The following is a 22,835-nucleotide window of genomic DNA, read 5'->3' as shown; positions in this document are numbered from 1 at the left end:
CCAAGATGTGATCTATCCTGGAGAGTGTTCCGTGTGCACTTGAGAAGAAAGTGTAATCTGCTGTTTTCGGATGGAATGTCCTATAAATATCAATTAAATCTATCTGGTCTGTTGTGTCATTTGACGCTTGTGTTTCCTTATTAATTTTCTGTTTGGATGATCTGTACACTGGTGTAAGTGAGGTGTTAATGTCCCCCACTATTGTGCTACTGTTGATTTCCTCTTTTATAGCTGTTAGCAGTTGCCCTGTGTTTTGAGGTGCTCCTATGTTGGGTGCATATATATTTATAATTGTTTTATCTTCTTCTTGGATTGATCCCTTGATCATTATGTAGTGTCCTTCTTTGTCTTTTGTAATAGTCTTTATTTTAAAGTCTATTTTGTCTGATATGAGAATTGCTACTCCAGCTTTCTTTTGATTTCCATTTGCATGGAATATCTTTTTCCATCCCCTCACTTTCAGTCTGTATGTGTCCCTAGGTCTGAAGAGGGTCTCTTGTAGACGGCATATACATGGGTCTTGTTTTTGTATCCATTCAGTGAGCCCGTGTCTTTTGGTTGGAGCATTTAATGCATTCACGTTTAAGGTAATTATCGATATGTATGTTCCTGTTACCATTTTCTTAGTTGTTGTGGGTTTGTTTTTGTAGGTCCTTTTCTTCTCTTGTGTTTCCCACTTAGAGAAGTTCCTTTAGCATTTGTTGTAGAGCTGGTTTGGTGGTGGTGAATTCTTTTAGCTTTTGCTTGTCTGTAAAGCTTTTGATTTCTCCATCGAATCTGAATGAGATCCTTGCCGGGTAGAGTAATCTTGGTTTCAGTGAAAGAGTAAAATTTTGTGAAGAAAAGAAATTTTGGGGGGATACAGAACATTATATTTGGACCATACTATTAAATTTTACATTTGCATTAAAACTCTATGAAGCCATCATTGAGAGATTTTAGTATAATCCCTCCAGTTCTATTCAGTATTGTGAGACATTCTGTTTCCTAGAACGTGAGCATAAGTGAGAAAGTTGGAACATGCTCTTTTTCTCCGAGATGATGAAAAGTGTGAAGGAGATGCTCAGGAAAGATTTGGTTCAGCCTCCACCAGGAACATTGAGACTGTTCTGCTGGGTATTTTGTTTGAATTTATTCTCTCAGGAGTCCACCTTTAAAAAATCTTACAGAAAAAGAAGTGTATCTGTCTTCATTTCAGGAGTTCCAGATGGGGAAAGGTGTGAGGATAGAGCAGCATCCTTGAGGCCCCTACAGCCTGTACGCCTGTTCCCCAAACCCCACAGGGCCTGAGACTCTAAGGGCTTGTCAGATGCCCAGGGTGACTGGGGCGGGCATGTGACCTGGTTTGAAAATCCTCCCTTGGTGATTCTAATACGCCTTCTCTCACCTTCTACTGTCTCACTCCCTGCTCCATCCTGAAAATCACTGTTCTTTTTTATTTATTTATTTGGTCGTGCTGGGTCTTTAGTTGTGGCATGCGAACTCTTAGTTGTGGCATGCATGGGGGATCTAGTTCCCTGACTGAGGATCGAACCCGGGTTCCCTACATTGGAAGCATGGAGTCTTAGCCACTGCACCACCCGGGAAATCCCTGAAAAATCACTGCTCTAATGCACGTGGTTAAGAACAACCCTTCTGTGTGCTAAAGGAGGCATGTAGTTAGATCTTTGGGAATATATGTTGTGAAATGGTGCTGACCTGGAAAGTGTAGTCTTATGGACATCTGAATATATGTGTCATAGATTTTTGCTGGGCCCTGATTTTAAATCGGGTTTATATTTTGTTAGGAATCCATCAAATGATGGGCAAGCACTGGTTTTGGTTGTCCTGGGAAACCTGAGTGTGCTTCCATTACAGCCACTTCAGCTTCACTGAGCCAGTGCAGAGCTGGGTAACTTAGATTCCAAACATACTGACTTGTTTAGCTAAGTGAGTCATTTAGTAATTAACTTACATGTTTGTATTTATAGACTTACCCCAGTGGATTTAGATGCCGGGTGAAATTACACTAACATTTTCCCCTGTTCTACTGATTATAATTGAGAAGATTTTGCCTTATCCGCAGTCCTTCTTGGCAGTGAGTGCTGTTGCTTTTAATATGTACATCTAAGATATTTTTATCTTACCACTTTTTTTTAATGCAAAGAAACTGATGTCTGGTACTTCTGATATGTATCACCGTAAATGAGCAAATGACATTTAGACCTCTTCACTATGGCTGACAGAGAAAAAATAGATACAATTAGTCAGTTCTCTCATTTCTGTTTTGTTTCCTATAGATGCACATTGTCAATGTCTTTTTTATGTTCATGAATTTAAATACTAGTCTGTGATGTGCAGTTTTTTTGTTTTTTGTTTTTTTGTGGTATACGGGCCTCTCACTGTTGTGGCCTCTCCCGTTGCGGAGCACAGGCTCCGGATGCTCAGGCTCAGCGGCCATGGCTCACGGGCTCAGCCACTCCGTGGCATGTGGGATCTTCCCGTCCAGGGCACGAACCCGTGTCCCCTGCATTGGCAGGCGGACTCTCAACCATTGCGCCACCAGGGAAGCCCCTGTGCAGTTATTTTTTTAAGATTCATTCTTTTATACCATGTTTTCTGTAAGGCAATGAATGAGAGGTCTCAAGAATATACTTGTCTCACTGAAAGTCTTTGAGTTAGACTAAGCAAAGACTTTGTTTAAATAACAAAGCTTAATAACTTAAATAACAAAGTGCCCAAAGCTTACTTAGAGGTAAGTACCTTTGTAGTAAATGGATTGAAATGCTATGGAATTCAAAGGAGGGAGAAAGTTGGGAGGTGCTGTGTTAGGCAGGCTGGGCTATGCCTCAGTAACAAACCAACTCAGAAATCTCAGTGTGTTATTATATAAAAGCCTTCAGTGTGCCTGCCAGGTCTCCAAGGCAGCTCACTTTAAGCAGTGATTCAAGGTTGCATCTTGATTCTGTCATCTCAACACTAGTTTTCCATTCACTGAAGCAGGGGATGAAAATCTGCAGTATCCCTCTGGGATTTTTCACTGCCTCAGCCTGGCAGTGACACACATTACTTCTCACAATTTTTGGTCAAAGCTAGTAATATAGCATACCTGTCTCTAGCAGGACCAGAATCGTGAAGAAGCGTGTAGATATTAGGGGAGAATTGCACGTCTGTGCCACGGCTGTTATGTCGTTATGACTGAGATAAAGGCATAAAACAATGAAATATTTGTGGGGTCAAAGGCATAGTTTTATTTGTTGGTTTTGCTTTCGTTTTAATATATGATTGTTTTTAGAGTATGCTGTGGACATATAAACAAAATAATGAATATCCCCAGGTTAAAGGTGCTCATTGTTTCTATGACTTTTAGTTTTTCTAAGTTATCACATCTGCTGGAATCTTTACATCCTTTTGACTTGGTTGTCATGCATCTAGGTAATATTTTTAAAATGACGTGTACATCTGCCCTGGGATACTGTATTTGTGATACTGGATCTAAAACATAGCAGAATACTTATTAGCATTTCCAGATAACTTTATCCTAAAGAGGAAAACATTTTTTATGTGGTAGGAAGAGGTAACTTTTTCAAAGTCACAAGACGTAAGAGGAAGATTATTGGGATTGAAAGATTAAGTAATTTGTTCTTTTTTTCTCCATTCAGGACTTACAGTTTTCCCTTGAACAACATGGGTTTGAATTGCGTGGGTCCATTTATACACGATTGTATTCAATAAATATACAAAGATATATGTGTAGAACATCATGTGCAAGACATATTGAAGTGGATAGCCTATCCTTACACAGACATAGGTGAGTGATATTTAATATAAACTTAATAATGTGTTAGTTTTCTTACTGGTTTATAACTTTGCTTTCAAAGAATTACTTTGCTGTAGAGTATGCCTTCAAGATTATCATGCAAAGCAAAGAGAGTGTGGAGGAAGCACATGATTAAACTCTTTGGCCTAGAGATGATACACATTCACATTATATGGCCCCCAACTAGTAACGTAGCTTCACTTAGAAGAAAGGGGGCTTGGAAATTAGATCATCACTTTCTGGCAGCAACTTTACCCTAGAGAAGGAGAGTGTGGACCTTTGGAGGTCAGCTTGCTGTCTGTCATACCGCTGTTGACGTGTGTCTCTCCAGACTACTATCTCTAGACTCAAACACACACCCTTTTAACAAAAGTGGCATCATACTGTAAGACAAAAATATTAAACATTCAGTTTGTATGCCAGATAAATAGTTCTTGTAAGTGAAATGTGCCTTGTCAAATTTGATGCTTCATTAAAATTTATATAAGAAAACTAAAAGGAAAGATTGGTTTTATTAGATGAGCAAAAAGGGAACATTTAAAGAAAAATTAAAAGTAGCCCTTTTATTTTATAAAATACGTTGAAAGATTAAGAAACCAGGCAGTCAGTTGGGGTTTTAAGAAATTTGGGAATTTTTCATTTTTTATTTTATTCTGCTTGGAATATGCTTAATTTTAGCTAAGTTATTAGAATTTAAAGATAGGTTGCTGGAATACAGGTGGTTATCGTTAATTACATCCAGCTGTTATAAGGAAGGAGAGAAGAATCTTAAGTCTTAGGTACCAGATTTGCAACATTTTCTTGTGTGAATTTCAGGAGATTAACATACATATTATTTCTTGGTCACTGTGGCTGGCATTTGGTAACATTTAGTCATATGTTAATAATATTTTTTTAAGTAATTTTTTTGGGGGGGAAAATTTTAGATTTTCAGAAAGGTTACAAAGATAGAAGAAAGTTTCTGTGTGTTCCTCATCCGGTATCACCTAGTGTTAACATCTTACCCCATCACAGTGCCTTTTGTCAAAACAAAGGAATAATTAACACTAGTACAGTGTTATTAACTAAAGTACAGACTTCATCTGGATTTTACCAGTTTTCCCACGTATGTCCTTTTGCTGTCAGTATCCAGCCCAGGCTAACATAGTGCATTAACCGTGGTCTCCTGAGCCTTCTCCAGTCTGTGACAGCTCCTTAGTCTTTCCTTGCCATTCGTGACCTCAAGACAAAGTTTAAAGAGTTCTGGTTTGGCACTTTGTAAAGGGTCCCTCATTTTAGGTTTGTCTGATGTTTTCTTATGATTACACTAGGATTATGGATTTTTGCAAAAAACACCTAAGGTGAGGTGTTCTTCTCATTGCACTATATCAGGGGCCGCATGACATCAGTGTGGCTTAAATCCGGTGATCGTAACCTTGATCGTTTGGTTAAGGTTGTGTCCATCAGACTTCATGGGTAGTTTTTACCATATTAAATAATATATATAAAATATACAGTATAAATATAAATAATAATCATAATGTGTATCTGTGCAGGGCTGGAGTCTCTTTAGTACGTTTTGTTGACGATTTACATTCAGCTCTATGGGCAGCATCTGTGGCCATAAATACTCTTCATGACCTTGAGCATGTATCCACCTCCTCATATATATGTGTTATGATATATATAAGTTGATATATATGTGTCACTTCAGCATTCTTTTAAGGGGGAATAAAAAGTAACCCTTTTTGCACAGTCTGTGTGAATTGATGTCAATATCAGGGACCTCAAGTTAGAAAGTGGGTGTGGAGGAGGGAGCATGTGACAGTTGGAAGTACTTTGCATTTGCACGTTACATTGATGCTACTGAATCTAAACACTGAGACCTGGGCCAACAGGCCAAGTACTGTCCCATGTAGCAAATAGCTACTGCATATTAATAATTGAGTATTTAGGTCACCCTATATTAGAAAATTCTGTGACATTTCCTGTAGCTACTACTGGGCCTAGTAGTGATGCATGGTGTTACAAGGGATCTTGTAACCAGTGGGCAAAGTAGGAAATGCTTCTGTCTCAAAGTAAGGGAAGGCCTTCGGTTGGGGAAAGACTTCTAAGAAACGAATGCACGGCATACGTAAGTTAATAAGTTTGTGCCTAATGCATAGATTTGAAAATTAGCAGTGCCTTAGAATTTGTCCTGTCCTTCTACCCAGTTAGAAAATCCCGGAAAAATCACTACTCTTAGTATAGTTTCTCTTAGTATTTTTTTTTCCAAATAAGGAAGTTGATTTATGATTTGATATTTATACATTGTCTACAGATTAACATATGATCATGACAACAGGTACAAGAAAGTATTATTTGTAGGTAAGATGACAATTATCCTTCCATTTGACTTTTAATTTTGGAAATTTCATCCTTTTGCTACGAGTGTAAATAATAGTTCCTCCTATAAGAAGAAATTTTAAGCAGTAGCTGTTATCTTTTTATTTAGAGGGTCTTTTTTTATGCTTATACAATTCTTTCTGTAATTGGAGATTTAAATTGCTGTTATGGAAGCATGGTTTGACTAGGTTTTCAATGATTTATGCTTTGGTACAGAAATGAGATTCTTGTTGCAACTAACAGAGTTTCTCTTCTTGGAGAATGTGCAGTCACTGCCGTTTGGCGTTGCCGTGAAAACAGGAGATTAGATGCCATCCTTATTTACAGCAGCAGTGATATCTCTTCTGATCAGACAGTAGCTTCTCAGAATGTAGGGAAAAGCAAACTCTGTGCCTAGGCTTAGGCCCAGCTTTGTTTGCCCCAAGTCCCTGTGCTCTGGCTCCCCAACATTACAGCATTTGTTTTATTGTTACAGTCTCAGTCATTAATCCCAAGGCATGTCCACATGCTGTATTAGCTGTGTCAGATCCGTTTGCTACCTACAGCCAGCTTCTCCTTATGAGAATCTAGGTCTTCCATTGAGCCTAAGTCACAAGTTGAAACACCTGAACTCTTTATCAAGAGCACTTCAGTGATGAGAGGTGTTCTAATAATGTCAAACATCAAAATATAATAAAAAGCAGTTGGGGGCTTCCCTGGTGGCGCAGTGGCTGAGAGTCCGCCTGCCGATGCAGGGGACACGGGTTCGTGCCCCGGTCCGGGAAGGTCCCACATGTTGCGGAGCGGCTGGGCCCATGAGCCACGGCCGCTGAGCCTGCGCATCCGGAGTCTGTGCTCCGCGACGGGAGAAGCCACAACAGTGAGAGGCCCGCGTACCGTGGGAAAAAAAAAAAAAAAAGCAGTTGTGGTCTTAAACTCTGTGCACATCTGAACTGACCTTTCTCCAGTGGACTTTGAGTCCCACATTCTGAGGTCTGTGGTGTTGGGTGACTTTAGTCCAGTTCTAAACTTTATCTGTTACTCCACAATATTAATTTAGATTCTCTGTTCTGTTCATTCTATTTCCTTAAGTACTTTTCTTTAGGAATTCTCTGTTTTTCTGTATTTTATAAAATTGGAATCTCCATGGTCATTAGACTATAGACTCACCAAAACTTTCTTCCATATTTGTCACTGCTGTTAGACATTATACTTACCATGACCCATTTAGAATTTGATGAGCAAAAGCATCTTGGTATATAACAGACTGAAATATAAAGATATACTAAAGAGGAGTTCTCAAGGACCGTCTCAGAAATGTGCCATAAGGAAAAATAGAAAAGGAGATTGTGGCAGGGGGAAGCAGCCTCCTCTCGAATAGGATTGCCAAGATGAGAAGTGGCTAATGGCTTCTGCATGGCCTGTAGCTTCTCACAGGGTTGCACGTCAATAGCACTTATGCTGGAGTGATTCAGAGGAAGTTCTTTGCCTGGCTCCGAGCTTCAGTGTGAGCAAGCCTGGGGGAGGAATGAATGACAGAGATGCTTCCACTAAGGACCTCGATGAGGATGGAAGGTTTGCGACTTGAAACGTGAAGCAGCCAGCACTCCGCAGTTTTCAATGTGGTCCTGTGGATGGATAAAGACAGTGTTTTAGGTGTATTGGCTGGATAGCCGCAGATTATTTAACAGTTCTGATTGCCTACACACTTAATGTTTAATAAACGTACCCTGAAATATTTGGGCCAGTTCATGTCCTTAATCCAAGTTTTTGGTAAGAGTTTATCCTGTGTTTTATGTATTGTTCATAACTGATGGTGACCCTGGCAGCAGGTACTATTGAGTGCAACCAGTGATGGGAGAGCTTAAGAGGAGAGTGTGCATAGATTGAAGTTCTTATGACTGATTTTCTTTTAGCAGCAGCTTTAAGGATTTATTGGCGCTGACTCCTTCCACACGTAGGAAAGTAAAACCTAGCAGCCAGACCCATGTGGCTTTAACAGTGAAGTATTGTTCCCAGGGGTGCATGAGCAAGTTGAAAGCATAAGGAAAAAGTAGAGATGACAGTTTCTCTTAGTGGGGGAATGGAGAAATTGTTAGATTATTTAAAAACCATAACATAAATATTGCTACTATTTGCAATTTATCATATGAGAAAGAATTCTGAGTCATGAAAATGACTGGTCTTTAAACTTATTCTCCCAATATCCCCACTGCCATCCCTGAAAGATATAGACCACTGTCTCCTGAAAGCCTAAAGGATCAAAAAGCTGCATACTGGGATTTAAAACGAAAACGCTGCAAAAACTTTAGGGAGGCCACCGAGGACTCTGGAAGCATCTCTGTTAAAGGAACTGACCCATTATAGTGCTTGTAAACAATGTTTATGCCCAGTGAACTAAGTGGCTTCTCCAAGCCCTCTTCTGAAAATGATAGGTCCTGACATCATGTAGAGTATGTGGAACAAAAACATTGGGGGCAAACAATCAAAACAGTTTAGACAGATAACATCTTTGAGACAATCTGATAATGCTTGTGTTCCATAATTACAGAGGGAAGGAAGAATGAAATGGGGTCATCGGCATCTTCCTGCAGCTCTGTAAATCTGTTGACGATTGCCAAACTCAGAAAGCCATGTGAAAAGAGAGCGAGTCAGAGTAAGGAGGATCAGAGGATGTCTTTGACAGTTATTTCTGGTAAGGGCACTGGAAAACCTGCTCATCTGAATTCTGGGCAAATGTGTTAAGGAAGGTTTTGTGTCTGGTGATTTGATCTAAACACAGAGAGCAGAAGAAGTCCCTAGTAAGTATTCGATCAATTGTCCTTCCATCAGTGTGCTTACAAAACTGTGGAACGGATTTCTTCTACCAGCTGTGAAAGTGTCATGTATTGTAGACAATATATTAGTGTAGAGTTACCACACAGAGAATCTTTGGAATATTTGCATACACCATATATATTCCTTGTCTATTCTAGTGGTTAGTTGGATGACTCCTTTTCAGGCTAATAGTCAAGCTAGGCTCTATCTAGTGCTGGAGAGAACTGGATTTGAATCTCAGCAGTCACTTGCTAGCTGAGGAACCTTGGGCAAGTCACTTAGCTTCTCTAGGCTGTCAGAAAAAGACAACAGTGGATTGGGCATGGAGTACGAGAGGAAGACAGGCATCAAGGGTGGCGCCATATTTTTGGCTGGAGCAACTGGAAGGACAGAGTTGCCATCTGTAGGGATGAGGGTTTGCAGGTGATGCTCACGGTTGGCTGTGTTAGATTTGAGACACCTTTTAGATATACGGGTGAAGATGTTGGATATAAAAGTCTGGAAAGAGGCTTGGGAGGGAGATAAATATTTGGGAGTTGACAGCATGTGGCTAGTATTCAAAAACATCACTGAGGGAGTGAGTAAAGATAAGGAGATGTTCTGAGGCTGAGAGGTCGGAGAGAAGAGGAGGAATGCACGAAGGAACTTGAGAAAGTCTGGCCGTCAAGGAGGAGGAAGTCCAGAGGGTTGGTGTCCCGGAAGCCAAGGGAAATAAAATATTCCAAGGAGGAGAGAGTCATCATTTGTGTTACGTAACATGAGGACTGAGAGATGCCAGGTGGGTTAAACGACTGGGTTACTGGCGACGTTGAGTAGAATTGTTTTTAGAGGAGTGGTGGGGATGAAGTCAGTCATGGATTTAAGACAGAAAGAGAGGTGAGAGGTGGGAAAATGAGATGACGAATATAGACAGTTTTCAGGAGTTTGCTGCAAAGAGGAGCAAAGAATTAGGACCGTAGGTGGCAGAAAGAGCGGGGATCAAAACCCTTGTTTTTAGGCAATGAAGAATAACAGTGTTGGTGTGTGATGTGAAAGACCCAGAGGTCCGGTATGAAAGGAAGGACTGCTGATCAAGGAGAGAGGAGAGATGCTGGGCCCAGTCCCCAGGCAGCTGCAGGAGAGGGGATCTCGGTTACCTCTGCCGGGAGTGCAGACCTTTCTAGATGCTCACCGGTGAGAAGGAAGGACAGGTGGGCACAGACACAGGTGGGTTGTTCTGAAGCAGGAAGCAAGGTTGCTGGCCGAGAGCGCGTCTAGGAAGGCGTGTTAGAAGTGTGGGGAGAGGCGGCAGTTCTGAAACAGTGTCCAGGAGAGAAGGAGGTGCCGTGTCGTGGGTCATCAGCTCCAGAGGCCCATCCACGAGTGGTTAGAACACACAGGAGGTTAGTTCTTTTCTCTTATATAAACATTTCAGCCTTCCGGATCATCCAAAGGGTTTCAAAAGTCTTGAAACAGTTACATTCTCGCGAGACGGAACTTCTCTCAACCTTAACTGTCACTGCAGGGTTTGTCTGTGCTGTAACTGGAGATATTTGTTGAGCTCACGCACTGCATCAGCACCATGCTGAAGGGCTGAAGAAAGAATTTAAAATTTATGTAAACCATCTCTCTTTGGATATGAATAGAGCTTCCAAAACCAGCATATTGAATCTCTTCTCCCCAACCTCCCCACCTCCGCACCGCCACGCCCGTCTGTTTCCTTTCTGCATCTCCTCCATCGCCGTAAACGTCACCACCATCCATTCACTTGCTTTTAGCCCAAAGTCTTGTCAACACACATCCAAAACAGTTCTCAAGAACTGTTGACTCCCTTTCTTCTCCGCTTGTGTCACTGTAACTCACACCGTAACGTCACCACCGTAAACGTCACCACCATCCATTCACTTGCTTTTAGCCCAAAGTCTTGTCAACACACATCCAAAACAGTTCTCAAGAACTGTTGACTCCCTTTCTTCTCTGCTTGTGTCACTGTAACTCACGCCATCCTCCCCCCTCACTTAGATTATTAGAACAAGCTGTTCACTCTTCTCCCTGCTTCTGCCTGTGGCTGCTGCTTGTGCCTCTGCTGAGTCCACAAGTAAGCCAGCCTGGTCAGCGGCACCCTGTCTGAAACCCTCCGGGGGTCTCCCATTGTGCTTAGAAGAAAACCTGTACTCGCCTGCATGGCGGTGTCCGAGCTTGCCTTTCTGCCTCACTTCAGCCTCTTCCACTCATACCCTTGCCCACTGGATTTCAGTCACCTGGGCCACCTGTTCTTTCTTTTCAGTGCTCCGTGAAAGTTAAGGGCTTTCCTGTCTCAAGGCCTTTGTCATTTGTTATTTCCTCTGCCCGAATCCTCATCTCTCAACTCTGTGTAGCTGGTTTCTGCTAATTGCCTTCTAAAGACTTTTTTATACTCTGATGCCATCTCCTCAGAGAGGCCCTTCCTGACCGTTCTACTCAAAGTACCCTCTTCTTGTGTCAGAGGTACTCGCTGTCATATTATCCAGTTTTCCTTCACAGCGTGTAATGGACTCTGAGTCTATCTTGTTTAAAGTTTTATTCTCTGTCCCTTCCCGCTCCTACTAGAAATAAGCTCCTTGAGGACAGGAATTGTGTCTGTCTCCTTTCCTGTTTGTTCAGCTTCTGACACAGTGCCAGGTGCATGGGGGTCGCCCAGGAAACGATAGGAAGTATTGATAAAAAAATGGGAGACGGGCGTCCCTGGTGGCGCAGCGGTTGAGAGTCCGCCTGCTGATGCAGGGGACACGGGTTCGTGTCCCGGTCCGGGAAGCTCCCACATGCCGCGGAGCGGCTGGGCCTGTGAGCCATGGCCGCTGAGCCTGTGCATCCGGAGCCTGTGCTCCGCAACGGGAGAGGCCACAACAGTGAGAGGCCCGCGTACCGCAAAAAAAAAAAAAAAATGGAAGCCAGAACGTGAATGTTTTCCTCCCTTTTAAATTTGCTACTTACCTGTCAAGAAGCTATCTTGCTGAGTTGTGTGTAAGTAAGTGGTGGGTGAGTTAGTTGTACTGCATATCATGGAGTTAAGAGTGTGTGCTCTGGAGCCATACTTCCTGCATGAAAATGACTGTGTAACTTTGGGCAAGTTACTTAACCTCTCTGAGTCTAATTTTCCTCGTCTGTAGAACAGGGCTAATAATAATAATATATATCTATAGCACTTTTCTGAGGATTGAATGAGTTAACTTGAGCATACTGTATGGCATAGTAGGGACTCAGTAAATATTACCTAATATTTATGTTTAATTCATACATGACTCATACCATTTCCTATCCATAGAATCAATAGCTGAGGAAATAAAACTAATTTAAATAGCTTTTAATGATACTTTGAATATGCCATATGTTAGGAAATAAGCTGCTTTAAATGATCTTAAAAGTTCCTGTTTGATAAGACTGATATATTTATGCAAAAGGATTATTGGCTCTCTGGCTGCAGCTTCAAGAGTGGATCAGTGTATTTGCTGAAAATTGTGATGGTGTCTGGCAGTGTGCTACAAAACCAGTTCGTGAAATTAAACTGACGATTAGGAAAACCATGTTGAAAATATTGTTAAAGCATCCGGTGCGGAAGTTGTTCTATAAAGACTTTTCTTGTAGTGTGACTTTTCTTGCTCAAAGGAGAGTGCTTAAGAGTAGCAGCTATCCTATAAACTGATATGGCTTAAAATGTTTGCACTCCATGAAGAAATAGCTGCATATTTCTCCTTAAATCTTGTTCTGTTATATGTAAGTTTTTGTTTAAGCTTTGCTGAGGGAATGAGGACTTGTTTTCTTACGGAAAAAAAGTCATTAATAGTGCTCATCAGAATGTGATGGCAAACCTCTATATTAAAGCCTAAAACAATCTTCAGCATTCAACACAAAATTGCTTTCACGGTTCTGGTTCCCAATCTCAAAATAAAGGGAAGAAGCTTTGTCACCAGGGTAGCCTTCTACTTAGATTTCATTCTCTTTCTCTTTTGGACAAAGGAATGAGAATACAAGGAGAAAGACCCAGAGAATCATTTAGACACAAACCTTTGGGTAAAGGGGTTTTCCATTAAGAGTAGGCTTAGAAAGTCAATGCCTGCTTTCTGAAAAGGCAAAAAAGGTTCCTGGTGCCCTGCGCAGTATTCAGAGTCTGGCATCAGCACTACAGCAGAGCAGCCTCAAATCCCAAGGGTACTACAGGGGTCAGGCCAGGCTCTGCTTGGCTGAATAGGTACTGGAGCGGGTTGGAGCAATATGCGTTACCAGGGCCAGGAGAAAAGAGGCAGGAAGGAAACGACAGCTCTGCAGAGATTTCCAAACAATTGGAAATAACCAAAATGCTCTTAACCTTTGTTTCTTAAATTCAGTGGTGCCTGGCGTTATTATTATTTTTTTGCAAAGAAAAATTTTATTGTACAGAAAATAGCTCTTCACATGGTTACATAAATTATACAGCCATGAGATGAAGGCAGCATTATTATCACTAGTTTACACATGTGACAACTGAGACCCAGGTTAATTTTGAGAAGAACTGGCTGCTCTATTTGAACGTATTCTTACAGTGGGGTAATGAACATATGGTAAAAAATTCACATCTTAACTGTATGCCTTGTCACCTGTTACAGATGTAACTTAAACATTGTAACTACAACCAAGATCAAGAGACAGAAAATGCCCATCACCTTAGAATCAATAAAAACTGAGTTCATTTGTCACAGGGCATCTGCAAGGAAAAGAAAAAAATTAATCATTTATTTAATAATTGTCTTTAACAATTATTTCTGTGCACATCTTTCATTGTGTTATACACTAACAGAGTTTATGCAATAAACATTGCAAGCCAGGTTAATAGCACAGATGGAGAAAGTGATCAAGTTTGAAACTCTCTTTTGTTCTCTTCCCCTTAGCCCTTAAGTAGTTTATGACAGGGGTCCACAGAGGTCTGCTGCCTGTTAGAAACCTGGCTGCTGCACAGCAGGAGATGAACGGCAGGCGAGCGAGTGAAGCTTCATCTGCCACTTCCCATTGCTGGCATTACCGCCGGAGCAATCCGTGAACAATTTCCCCGCCTCCAGGGAAAAAGTTGCCTTCCACGAAACTGGTCCCTGGTGCCTCAAAGGTTGGGGACTCCTGGTTATGGCATATTTGGAAGAAGTTGAAGTAGAATGTGGTGCTGGATGGGCAGGGGATGGAAAGTTATTGAAGATATTCATTGAGCTGCTTTTTTTAGATCAAGTTTTTTTTTTTAATCAGTTACAAGATTTTGAGAGAACCAATTTGATGCATATGAGTGCATCTCAAGTTGTACCTTTGTATGTTATGACCAGAAATCTGAGCATATTGAAATTCTGAGAACAGAGAAAAATGAGTGGTCCTAATTTGTTCAAGGAAGTACAGGTATTTAAGCTAAAATTGAGTGTGTGGATAGACCAGATGCTAAAAGCTGAATTTTCCTCCATTGCTTGAATGGTTCTGACTCAAATAAATGATAGGTTTTGGAGAATTTCAGAGCTTTCCAGTGGAAACAAAACCGCAGTTTTAGAGATGAGTCACAGGGTTTGAGTATCAATTATGCTCAAGTTTTTGCAGATATATTTCTTGAGCTAACCTTAGAAGTTGTTTGAGTTACCAGTACCCATCCTTCAAGAGAGGGGACAAAGTGAATCTTTGAATTCCTGGAATTTTAAACTTTTGAACCGAGTGTATCAATCTTAGAATATCCTTATGATTTGGAACATATGGCAAAATTGTAGACCTAAGTCCAATGGTTTACATAATCTCTTTCATGGAATTTCTAAAATCAAGTGAAAGCTAATAATGACTGATGGAAACCTTGAGTTATAGACAAGATATTCTCTAATAGGACTCAGTTTTTTCTACCTTCCCAGTCTGCTCCCAGGTCTCAACATATTTTAGTCTGTTAGTATTTTCATTGAACTTGATCAGTATAAACAGTATTGGTCTTATAACTGAGTACTTCTGTATGCATAAATTTAATTAAACTTTTGGAACCACTTTTGCATTATTTCCAGAAATTGGAAATGTACAAAAGGCTCCCCTGTCAAAAGATTTTTGAATGTATAGCTTGCTGTAGAAAACATTCATTTGACTGCAGGGAAGAACAGAGTTGTTTTTTGTTTTTGGATAAATTTGCTTTATAAATTCAATGCAGTTTGTCAGCAAGCATTATACACTTCTTTGTCTTTTAGCAACCAGTGTGTGTTGTTCTAATTAAGAAATGCCCCTGATAAGCTTCTGGGAGGGATCTGCATTTGAGGAACCTTCAGGCAAGTATACCTGTGTTTGTGATTGAAACATGAGTATAATGCTCTGGGTTGGGGGAAAACATCCTGTAAGCTGTAACTTGAAGATGAGTTTTGAGTAGCATAAAGGCAGCGTGAAATTGGAGCAAAGCTAGATCAGGAACCTGAGGAAAGAATCACTCACTTCAGCAGCTGTGGCCAGTGACCAGGGAAGGATAATTCCCTGAAAGGATAGTAAATAATGCACAGCTCAATTTCAAGGTAACAGTGAGCATGAGCGAGTTTAGAGGTGAATTGTTCATTCTACTCAAGCACAATGGAATAGCGCCTTCTGAAAAATGGAGTTTGTTTCTTAATTAATTAATTAATTAATTAGTTTTCTGTACTTGAAGACCCTCACCAATGAATATTATATTTACTACAGTAAAATAAAATTTCTCTGAATATATTTTGAGGATTTTTTTTTGTTTAGACTTAAAAAATTTTTAAAGGCAATTATATACGAATCTTAGGATGAGTAAGTTGGTCACTATTGAGTCTTTTAAAACTTTACTCCATTTCCTTGAGCAGTTTATTTAAATGTTCTAATCCTACATTTCATTAAATGTTATAATCCTATGCTCATTCATTCGTTCATTCATTCATGTTTACCGCGTACTTACTGTTTGCCAAAACCTGTGGCACGTGCTAGAATTGCAATGATAAACCAGGTTAAATGTTATCCTTGCAGTTAGCGAATTGGAGGTTTGGTGTGCTTGTGTTTAACCTGTGCTCTGAGCAATCCTGAAGGTTTCAGGGGATGCCTCAGGGCCACCAGTAGAGGTGAGTGGGATGGGAGGAGAGGGGCCAGAAGTTCCTGGCTCATCTTTTTTCCACACTTGCTCTTTCTCTGTTTTACCCTTTGATCTTAAAAGATTTCAGTTGCATAAAAGATCTGGATGCTAAACCAGTTTAAAATTCACAATCCAGTTAGCATTACTGCTCTCAACAAGTCCTCCTTTTCCAGTCTCTTCAGGTTTTCACTTATTTGCTCAATGAACATTAGACATCAGGGGTTATGCTGAATGTCACAATGGATTATAAAATATAGTCGTTGCACTCAAGAAGTTTTTAATCTAGTAATATTTTATTTTACTCAGCTATTTTAAGATTAGAGCCGTTGAGGTGACCTCCACCAGGTTACAGCTGTTCTGCAAAGCCTCTTCCAAAATTCCTCTTGCAGTTCAAGGACACACTTGTGGGCTGGTGGTGGAGGGGCAGCCAGGAGCAGTAGCTGCTGTGGCCTCAGGAGAGGATGGACTGACTGCTTACCCTGCCCATGGGTGGGGCTTAACCTTTGTTCATGGTACTGCATGTTCACGCACAAGCCATGCTGGGGATTTCCTGAGATTTTGGCCATCCAGATGAAGAAGAACTTAAATAACTTCCCAGGGATGAGCCGTGCCTTCTGTATTCATCACAACTCCTCTCCTTTCCCCCAGTTGGCAGCAGCAGGTCATCGTGTCACTAGGTAGCCAGGCCGAGAACTGCTGCCCCGAATTAGCTCGCGTGGTGCTTTATTTACTGCTCTTGGCTGCTTAGTAAATGGCTGTGGAACTGAACTGAATAGGAACAGAGGTCCGTCCCATGCAGACCATTAAGCTATGTATACAGAGGTTCCTGGAGTCGAGGAGTTGGTGATGACCCTTTACCTAGTGCTCAGTCGGCGGGTAGGGTTATGGTTCCTTTATCCTCAGGCAGTGCTGACCTGACGGGTAGGATGACTGGGTCATCTGAATGATTTGATTCAAGGGGATTCTGTTAGAAAGCATCTCTCCCCAAGTACCCTCCTGGCTTTTAGAGTCAGCACTTAAATTCTTTCACTAATGGTTAAAGCAGTTCATCTGAAAACATACCTATTAAAATACGGATCCCTCAGTCCCCATGCCCTCCCAAGGTGTATTGATAACGTATGTTATCATCACTCATTTGAATCTTGTGAGTATTATTTAATTCATCAGATTGACTTCAGTTAATTTACAGAGAATTTGATAACTAGGACTGATTGAAAGAAAGGCAGAAGTGTGCTTCCTGAACACAAGGCTCTCTGCATTAAAGATCTAAGATACTGTAAAATGTAGCCTTGTTGTTTCAGGAGGCTGATGCGTGGAATTGGAGGTATTAAAAAACACCCCAAACCCCAAACTATTTCTTCCACGGTTTTGTCTCTTGCCAGTTCTAACTTTCAGTGTTGTAATTCCCAGCTGCAAGACTGGGCACTGGAGCTGAAAGCTGTTCTCATCGGTAAAAGAGGATAAATGCTTTCCTATATCTATATTTAGATATGCTTCATATAAATTTTTAGATTTGGTCCTGAGCCATATCTATACTGAAGGAAAAGAAAATAATGAATCCAGGTCAGAGAGGATCCATAATTCTGTAATCTACTACTGAACTTTTATTTTAGAATAATAGAGGAATTTCTACCAAGACCCCAAATTATTCATTTATCTCAGTATGATGTCTGAAGAAGGACATATATGCCATACTTTAATATTTATTGTTAATCACAATCAAAAAGAATATATTTTAAAATCTGAAATGCTATACATGGAAGCTTGTATTAGGTTTTGGATTTGAAATTTTTAAGAGTTCTGGAATTTTAAAACTAAAAACTTCCATTAGTTTATTTTTTTAAATATTTCAAAAGATATAAACTATACATTGGAATCTTTGGTATACCCTAAAATCACCTTGAGTTAAGTATTATGAAATTTAATTTGGTCTGCTTATCTAATTAATGAGATCTGATGATACCTGGCTTGTGTTCAGAGTGATGTAATGCTGAAGACATTTTTTTCAAGACTAGGCACACAGGTGACTCACTAAGTATTTCTATTTACCATTGTGTTATTCTCCTCTACTTAGAGACCTCAGTAGGCCAGGCATGTTTAGTTTCTTAGGTAAAAGTAGGGCAACTATCATATTTTCCATTGAAAGTCAAAGAGCCCCTGTACATCTATCTGAAATGGAATGAGACACAGCAGAGACATGACTGTGATTTATGGTTTAGGAAATCTAAACACGCTTCTAAACAGGTCAGCTATTCTAACTACCATCATGGATTTTATTTTTGGAAGTTTGTTGTCAAAGGATAAATTTCATAAATTTACGTGAATACTTTTTTTTTTTTTTTTGCGGTACGCGGGCCTCTCACTGTTGTGGCCTCTCCCATTGCGGAGCACAGGCTCTGGACGCGCAGGCTCAGCGGTCATGGCTCACGGGCCCAGCCACTCCGCGGCACGTGGGATCCTCCTGGACCAGGGCACGAACCCGCGTCCCCTGCATCGGCAGGCAGACTCTCAACCACTCTGCCACCAGGGGAGCCCGTGATGCAATATTTTTATAGATTACAAAATGATCATGATAAGTCTAGTTAACATCTGTCACCAAAGTTATTACAATATTATTGAGTATATTTCTTTTTTTTTTCTTTTTTTTTTGCTGTGCGCGGGCCTCTCACCACTGTGGCTTCTCCCGTTGCGGAGCACAGGCTCCAGACACACAGGCTCAGCGGCCATGGCTCATGGGCCCAGCCGCTCCGCGGCATGTGGGATCTTCCCGGACCGGGGCACGAACCCGTGCCCCCTGCATCGGCAGACGGACTCTCAACCACTGTGCCACCAGGGAAGCCCTATTGAGTATATTTCTTATGCTGTACATTACATTCAGTGACTTATTTGATAGCTGGAAGTCTGTAACCTCTTAATCTTCCTCAAATACTTCATTTATCCCTCACACCCTCCCCTCTGGCAACTACCAGTTTGTTCTCTGTGTCTATGAGTCTGTTTCTGTTTTATAATGTTTGTTCATTTATTTTGTTTTTTAGATTCCACGTATGAGTGAAATCATACGGTATTTGTCTTTCTTTGTCTGACTTATTTTATTTAGCATAATACCCTCTAAGTCCATCCATGTTATTGCAAATGTTAAGATTTCCTTCCTTTTTATGGCTGAGTAATATTCCATTATGTGTGTCTGTCTCATATCTTCTTTATCCATTCATCCATTGATGGACACTTAAGTTGCTTCCAGATCTTGGCTAGTGTAAATAATGCTGCAGTGAATATAGGAGTGCATGTATCTTTTTGAATTAGTGTTTTTGTTTTCTTCAGGTAAATACCCAGAAGTGAAATTGGTGAATAATATAGTAGTTGTATTTTCAATTGTTTTAGGACTCTCCACATTGTTTTTTGTAGTGGCTCTACTAATTTACAGTCTCACCAACAGTGTATGAGGGTTCCCTTTTCTCCACATCCTCTCAGCACTTGTCACTTGTTTTTTAAATAATAGACAGCCAGCTGTTCAGACACGTGTGAAGTAATATCTCATTGTGGTTTTGATTTGCATTTCCCTTGTGATTAGTGATGTTGAGCATCTTATCATGTGTCTGTTGGACATTTGTATGTCTTCTTTGGAAAAATGTCTGTTCAGGTCCTCTGCTCATTTTTCAATTGGGTTTTTTGATGTTGAGTTGTATGAGTTTTTGTCTATTTTGGGTATTAACCCCTTATCGAATATATCATATGCAAGTATTTTCTCCTATTCAGTAGGCTGCATTTTCATTTTATTATGTTGAGGTATGTTTCTTCTATACCCATTTTGTTGAGAGTTTTTACCATACGTGGGTTGAATTTTGTTAAAAGCTTTTTTTGCATCTTTTGAGATGATAATATGATTTTTTCTTCAGTTATTTAATGTGGTGTATCGCATTGATTGATTTGCAGATAAAGTGATCTTGATCACGGTGTATCATTCTTTTAATGTGTTATTGAATTCAGTTTGCTAATATTTTGTTAAGAATTTTTGCATCTATGTTCATCAGTGATATTGGCCTATAATTTTCTTTTTTGTGATATCTTTGTCTGGTTTTGGTATCAGGGTGATCCTGGCCTCATAGAATGAGTATGGAAGTATTCCTTCCTCTTCAATTTTTTTGGAATAGTTGAGGAAGAATAGATGTTAACTCCTTTTTAAATGTTTGTTGGAATTCACCTGTGAAACTCTCTAGTCCTGGACGTTTTTTGGTGGGAGTTTGTTTTTTTTTTAACTGATTAAATTTCATTAGGGTAATTGGTCTGTTCCTGATTCAGTCTTGGAAGATTGCCCATTTTTAAGAATTTGTCCATTTCCTTTAGTTGTCCATTTTATTGGAGTATTATGGTTCATAGTAATCTCTTATGCTCCTTTGTATTTCTGGTATTGATTGTAAGGTTTCCTTTTTCATTTCTGACTTTATTTATTTGGGCCCTCTCTGTGTTCTTTTATTCTTGAGTCTAGCTAAAGGTTTATCAATTTTTTAGATTTTTTTCTAAGAAGTAGTTTTTAGTGTCATTGATCTTTTGTTTTTGTAGTCTCTGTTTCATTTAGTTCTGCTCTGATCTTTATTAGTTCTTTCCTTCTACTGACTTTGGATTTTGGTTGTTTTTTTTTTTTTTTAGTTCCTTTAGATATAAGGTTATTTATTTGAGACTCTTCTTGTTTCCCGAGGTAGGCTTGTATTGCTATAAACCTCCCTCTTAGAGCTACTTGCCCTACATCCCATAGATTTTAGAACACTGTTTCATTTTCATTTTTCTAAAGATATTTTTAAATTTCCTCTTTGATTTTTTCATTGACCCATTGGTTGGTTTGTAGCATATTGTTTAGACTCCATGTGTTTGTGTTTTTTGCAATTTGTTTCTTGTAGTTGATTTCTAATCTCTTATTGTTCTGGTTGGAAAAGATGCTTTATGAGATTTCAATATTCTTAAATTTGTTAAGACTTGTTTTGTGGCCTCACAAATGATCTATCCTGGAGAGTATTCCATTTGCACTTGAAAAGAATGTATTTTACTGCTTTTGAATTGAATGTTTTATATATATATATAAAATTAGTTGGTCTAATGCGTCATTTAAGACCAGTGTTTCCTTCCTGATTTTCTGTCTGGATGATGTGTTCATTGATGTAAATGGAGTGTTAAAGTTCCCTACTCTTATAGATTATGCTTGTTTGTAAAACTCTTTATCTCTTCTTCAGATCTGAATGATAGCCTTGCTGGGTAGAGTACTGTTGGTTGTAGTTTTTTCCCTTTCATCACTTTGAATATATTGTGCTACTCCCTTCTGGCCTGCAAAATTTCTGCTGAAAAGTCAGCTAGCAGTCTTGTGGAAGTTCCCTTGTACGTAACTAGTGCTTTTGCTGCTTTTAAGATTTTATCTTTCTCTTTAATTTTTGCCATTTTAGTTATAATGTGTCTTGGTATGGACCACTTTGGATTCATCTTGTTTGGGACTCTTTGTTCCTCTTGGACTTGGATGTCTGTTTCCTTCCCCAGATTGGGGACGTTTTAAGCTATTATCTCTTTAAATAATAATAAATTTCTTCTGCCCTTTTTTCTGTCTCTTCCTGCTGGGATCCCCAAAACGTGAATTTTAGTAGGCTTGACATTGTCTCACAGGTGTCTGAAACTATCCTCATTTTAAAAAATTCTTTTTTCTTTTTTCTGTTCAGCTTGGGTGATTTCCACTACTCTGTCTTCTGGTTCACTTATCTGTTCCTCTGTATCAGTCTACTGTTGATTCCTTCTAGTGTATTTTTTATATCAGTTATTGTTTTCTTCAGCTCTGTTTGGTTCTTCTTTACATTTTCTAACTCTTTGTTAAACTTTTCACTTTGTTCATCCATTCTTCTCCGAGTTTGTTGAGCATCTTGATGATCATTACCCCAGACTCTTTATCAGGTAGATTGCTTACCTCCACTTCACATAGTTCTTCTTCTGGGGTTTTGTCTTGCTCCTTTCTTTGGAACCTATTTCTCTCTCCTCATTTTGCCTAATTCTGTGTGTTTATTTCTGTGTGTTAGGTCAGTCAGTTACATGTCCCAATCTTGGAGAAATGACCTTATGTAGGAGATGTCCTGTGGGGCTCAGCAGCACACTCCCCTCTTGTCACCAGAGCTGTACACTCTAGGGGTGCCCCCTGTGTGGACTGCACAGGTCCTTCTGTTGCGGTGGGACTGACTACTACGGGTGTGCTGGTAGGTGAGGCTGGCCCCTGGCTCAGTTGACTGCCAGGCCCTCCCTTGTGCAGTGGCTGCATGCCCACTGGTGGGCAGGGTTGGATCCCATCCAGCTTGGTGTGCAGCCCCGGGTGGGGTCTCATGGCTGGTGCTGGCCCATTGGTGGGCGGGGCCAGGTCCTACCACAACCCTTGTCTTTGAAATTTCATCCCAGGATCATTCAACAAATATCTATGACCATTAAAGGCCGTGGTGGATAGGCATATTTTCACATTTTAGCTTTGTTATGAGTGACTTTGCCATATTTGGTAAGAAAGAAGTAAAAAAAACCCTTGAGTTTGCCCTTCATTTAATTCATAAAACAAAGAAAAAAAAACCCATCCAAACTGATTTTTACTGAGTACGAGGCTATCCTTCAGGATTTAAAGCAGTTTCAGATTTGATCATTCATCCTCAGATATCCTGTGTGTAAGGTTAGGTGGTATCCAACTCACTTAAAAGCTGATGAAAGTCATATGACCCAGCAAGTAAGCTGGCAGGAAAGAGCCATTTTTAGACCTCATCTGGTGCTTTCGTATACTTCATATACTTTAAATGC

At 40.1% G+C, this 22,835-nt stretch overlaps 1 long non-coding RNA gene across 4 annotated transcripts in view; it reads left to right on the top strand.

The window, feature by feature from the left end:
- The window catches only part of LOC307049262, a 116,247-nt gene that overhangs the window by 32,005 nt on the left and 61,407 nt on the right, over positions 1-22,835 (top strand). For 2 of the 4 annotated variants that reach the window (XR_013810745.1, XR_013810746.1), the window contains exon 6: positions 3,642-3,790. This is a non-coding gene — a long non-coding RNA (uncharacterized lncRNA). Of the gene's footprint in view, positions 1-1,970; positions 2,076-3,641; positions 3,791-8,693; positions 8,824-22,835 lie in introns of those variants that run through there. The other 2 variants (XR_013810747.1, XR_013810748.1) reach the window with 2 other exon arrangements.

Source organism: Hyperoodon ampullatus, assembly GCF_949752795.1.
Source record: "Hyperoodon ampullatus genome assembly, chromosome: 2".
Classification (NCBI taxonomy): domain Eukaryota; kingdom Metazoa; phylum Chordata; class Mammalia; order Artiodactyla; family Ziphiidae; genus Hyperoodon; species Hyperoodon ampullatus.
Note: the sequence above shows the minus strand (reverse complement) of the source record. Positions and strands in the feature narration are given on the sequence as shown.